The following is a 5000-nucleotide window of genomic DNA, read 5'->3' as shown; positions in this document are numbered from 1 at the left end:
ACTTATTTTCCTCTAGGAAGTCTATACTGGCTTCCGAAATCCCGAAACGCTTTCTCACCGCTAGGGAGAGAAAATCATGAGCTGCAGGATCCGGGTTTTCTGTAATGAAGCGCAGACAGAAGACTTCTGGACTCGCTGGGTCAGAACTGGATCTGGTAGCGGTAGAAACTTCAGTCGTAGTTCCAATGCCAGGGGGAACCACACGCTGTTCGACCACTTGTGGGTCACTATTGCCGCTACCCCCTTGAAGGATCTCAGTTGTTGAGGACCCTCAACAGAAGGTTGTGAGGAGGGAACAGATAAATCCTGGACCATCTGTTCCAGTCGAGGGACATCGCGTCCACTGCTTCCGCTAAGGGGTCCTCGTACGGGGACACGTACAGGGGCAACTTCTTATTGTCTTTCGTCGCAAAGAGGTCTATCTGCAGTTCTGGGACTTGTTCAGAATGAAGGAGAATGATCCTGCGTCTAAGGACCATTCCGACTCTATCGGTGTGAACCTAGATTGAGCGTCCGCTGTCACATTGCGGACTCCTTGAAGGTGAACTGCCGACAGGTACCACTTCTTCTTTTCCGCCAATCGGAAGATGGCCAACATCACCTGGTTGAGAGGTGGTGACCTCAATCCTTGTCGATTCAAGCATCTCACAACTACCTCGCTGTCCATCACCAACCTTATGTGGATCGAGTGACTTTCTTTAAGGTAAGGAACACTGCCATAGCTTCTAGAAAGTTTATGTGAAAGGTCTTGAATAGCTTGGACCAAGTCCCTTGGACTTTTTTCCGATGAGTGACCTCCCCGTCCCTCCTTCGAGGTGTCTGAGTCAATCGTCACCAACGGGGGAGGTGGCTGAAGAAGAACCGACTTCTTTAGATGTCTGGCTTAGGACCAAGGCCTGAGAAGAGTACGTAGCCGAAGCGGAACTGGTCTTCTCAGATCTCTTCGCGCGTTTGATGCATAACTTCTCCAAACTCCGGTTGCATCCTTTAGCTGTGCTCTTAGCACTGGGTCTGTCATCGAAGCAAACTGGAGAGAGCCCAGTACCCTCTCATGTTCGCGTCTTGATATCCTTTCGGAATCTAGAAGTCTCTTGACAGAACCCTCTATCTCCTTCCTTTTCTTCGCCGGGATGGAGAAACGATGTGACATTAAGTCCCAGTGGATTCCCAGCCACTGGAACTTTTGAGATGGAGAAAGTCGAGAATTTTTTCTGTTGATCTTGAAGCCTAGATACTCTAGGAGCTGGATCACTTGACTAGAAGCTTGCAAGCATTCTGTCTCGGATGCTGCCCACACCAGCCAGTCGTCCAGGTAGGCTACTACCTGAATTCCCTTTAGGCGTAATTGTTTGAGAGCTACGCTCGCAAGCTTCGTGAAAATCCTTGGGGCTATATTTAGCCCGAATGGCATGGCTCTGAAAGCGTATAGTCTTCGTTGTAGCTTGAACCCTAGGTAGGGGGAGAGTCGACGGTTGATTGGAACGTGCCAATAGGCGTCTGACAAGTCTGTGGAGACGGAATATGCCCTCTTGGGCAGTAAGGTCCTTATGTGTTGCAGTGTTAGCATCTTGAATTTGCAATTCACTATGAACTTGTTGAGTGGCGACAAATCCAAAATGACTCTGAGCTTTTCCGAGTCTTTCTTAGGAACACAAAACAGCCTCCCTTGGAATTTGATGGACTTCACCCTTCGGATCACATTTTTCTCCAACAGTTCTTGAACGTACTCCTCCAGAACGGGGGTGGAGTGTTGGAAAAAACCGAGGGCACGGGGGTGGAGTGCTGTACCAGCTCCAGCCCAGTCCGTTCTTGAGTATGCTGTGGGCCCAGGGATCGAAGGTCCACCGATCCCGAAAATTCTGAAGTCTCCCTCCTACCGGCATCATCTCACTTGGACTGCCGTCCTGAGGTCTTGCCTCCCCGACCGCGACCGCCCCTGAATCCCCTTCCCCTTGAGGGGCGCCTAGACGAGCCTCTGGCTGCTCCTATAGGCTTTGCTCGAAAGGAAGTAGACTGCCCTTCGAACGTTGGGGTGAACACCGTGGACTGTGTCGACCCGGCCTTGGGTACCCACTGAAAAGTGGTCGGGGTTTGTGCCACCATCTGAGGCACTGAAGGCATCGGCAACTGCTGTTGCTGTTACTGTTCAACTGGCTTGGCTGGCCGAGACGGTAGCCTAGGCCTTTTAGTCTTCCTCTTCGGTTGGGGACCCTCATCCGGGGAAGACTTTCTCTTGATAGACAGGCCCCACTTTTGGAGAAGATTTCTATTCTCCGTGGCGGCCTTATCCACAACTTCTTTGACCAACTCGCTAGGGAAAAGGTCTTTGCCCCAAATGTTGGAGGAGATTAGTTTCCTTGGCTCGTGCCTCACCGTAGCCGAGGTGAACACGAACTCCCTACAAGCTCTCCTTGCCCTGACGAAGCTGTAAAGATCCTTCGTCACTGTGGCCAGATGAATCTTGGCCACTACCATGAACATTTCATGGACCTTGGGGTCACTTGCCATCGTCTCAAGAGTGGTCTGAAGAGACATTGAGGCAGCCAGTCTTTCTTTTGTCTCGAGCTCTCTCCGCAAAAGAAAGTCAGACAGCTTAGGGAGGTTCTCACCGAACTGACGTCCGGCAATATCAGCCTCCAACTTCCCGACTGAGAAGGTAAGATAGACGTCCTTCCAGTCCTTGTGGTCCATGGGTAGGGCCAGCGACAAGGGTTTACACTCCTCCAGGGAGGGGCAAGGCTTGCCAGCCTCGACTGCTTTTAATACAGCCGCAAACCCTTTCTGCAAAAAGGGGAAGGCTCTAGCAGGAGAGGACACAAAGGAAGGGAGCTTCTTACTCAATGCAGTAACTTTTGAGTTTGTGAAGCCCCTCTCTTTCATCGAAGATGAAAGCAAAGCTTGAGCCTTAGCATGGTCCATCACTATGACCTCCTTCGGCTCTGTCTTCTCCTTTGAAGCTGGTTCCTTCCTCAACCGGATATAACAGTCCAGATATTACCCTTTGCTGGGCCAGAATTCCACTTCCTCAAGGGGAACTGAACCCAGCTTTTCCGACATGACGATCTTTCCAGTCGTCATCGGCATGTGCTCGGCATATCTCCACGGGTTAGCATCTGAGCACAAGGGAAGGTCTTTCACATTGAGCCTTTTCTGGGGCCCATGTGATGCTGCAAGCTCCTGCATCCGCAGTTCCATTGCAGCCGCCTTCTCCATATTCTCCTTCTGCATTTGTTGGATCATTCCAACAATGGAGGAGAGGGCCTGTCCCAGCTCTACTGGGAGAGCGGACGATGTTGAGGGAATAGGTTCAGGGATCAGAACCGGAGCAGCCGACACCTCGTTGGCTTCTTCCTCTACGATGTCTGGTGCTTGATCTTCATCCTGGCCTCCTGCCAGGAGGTCTTCCTCCAGACGCTCGGACACGTCTGACATCCTGTCGCCCAACTGGATGTCTTGCACGGCGACCGCCACTTCAGCATCCACCTGGATCTGAACTAGGGGGATCTTCTCTTGAGGCTGGGGAATCACTGTATCAGCTGATGCCCTAGGGAAAAGGTAAGCCCTCATCTTCTCACTTGGAAGATAAGGTCCAGAGGTGTTCTTCTGGAAGCCCCTTACCCAGGTGCGAAGCTTCCCCCTTGCTATATCCCTTGATTCCGCTGTCCTAGGGGAATCAAAAGCTTCAGTAATCAGGTTAGAGCACACGGTACATACCTGGGGGTCCCAATACCGGAGCTCACCTTTGGAGACAGCGCATGCTGCGTGTCTCCTACATAATCCATGTCCGCAGAGGTTCTTACTGCGGACGTTGAAGAAAGCACTTCCGCACTTTGGACGTACCTCCTGCAAAGAGAAGAAAATTTCCATGAGTATCAAGTGAACTATGTATCACTGGATATGCACAGTTTAGCATAACAATTCAGAAAGGAAAGACACACACCTGTGTTTCCCTCACAACCAATTGCTGCAGCCTTCCAGATAATAAAATCGAAAGGTTAATCTCTTCTAGAATAACCAATGCCAAGTTTCCAGGGGAAACAGGTGGAGCTCACACCTAAGCAATGATTTTAAAATCCTGGATAATAGACAAGAAAGAACTCACTTTCTTATCTGTAAGGCAACAGCAAAGGGCTGTGCAAGACAACACAAAAGTGTTAGAACACACAGTGCTGTACCAAAACTTATACTATAGTTTTCCTCTTACAGTATATGTTATACTGAAGAATACTGGTACAGTATAGGAGGTTATGTGCCGGCAGGCACTTGCCGGCCGGCACACACCATAACTAGCTTTAAAGTATACTACTTAACAGCTATAAGGCGGCAGAACGCTGGTTCAAATGCCTGTGCCGGCCGGCAGTAACTGCCGGCCGGCAACAGCCAATGTCGGCTACACAAGGTAGCACCCGGCTGCCAGCCACTGCTTATAGTGACCGGCAGACAAGGGCTGACATTAGCCGGCCGGCAAAGGTAAACAACCGATGCCGGACGGCAGCAAAAGAACCAGAGGACTACGACTGCCCGGCTGCCGGCCTCATAGGCCGGCAGCCGGGTCGGGTACAGCACTAGAAGAAAACAGAATGGATGGCGGGATAAGAGCGTAAACTACCTCCAAGCCCGGCAATCCGAAAGAGTGCATATAAGGAAGGGGAGAATCTAATTCAGGCTTCCTGACCAATGCCGTCTGGCTCTACAGGCAGGCATGGATGAGGGACCAAGGGAGGTCCGGGCAGCACTCAAAGCAGAAGACCCTTGCCGGCCGGCAGACTCTGCCGGCCGGCAAGGGACTGAGTCAATTCCACATCCTAACCTATCCTAGGTCCAGATGTAGAATGACGTACAGTACAGTAATGGCTAGGCCATTACGGAGATAGAGGGGGAAGGGACAAAAGAGGGTCCTACCAACCTTGCTTTAGTGAAGGATCACCCGCAGCCAAGAAAACTCATCTTAGCCTAAGGGAGATCCAAGGAGGGAGGCCAGCAATACGTGCCAGCTCCCA

This window comes from Palaemon carinicauda, chromosome 29, assembly GCF_036898095.1.
Source record: "Palaemon carinicauda isolate YSFRI2023 chromosome 29, ASM3689809v2, whole genome shotgun sequence".
Classification (NCBI taxonomy): domain Eukaryota; kingdom Metazoa; phylum Arthropoda; class Malacostraca; order Decapoda; family Palaemonidae; genus Palaemon; species Palaemon carinicauda.
The sequence above is the reverse complement of the archived record's forward strand: the minus strand, read 5'-3'. Positions refer to the sequence as shown.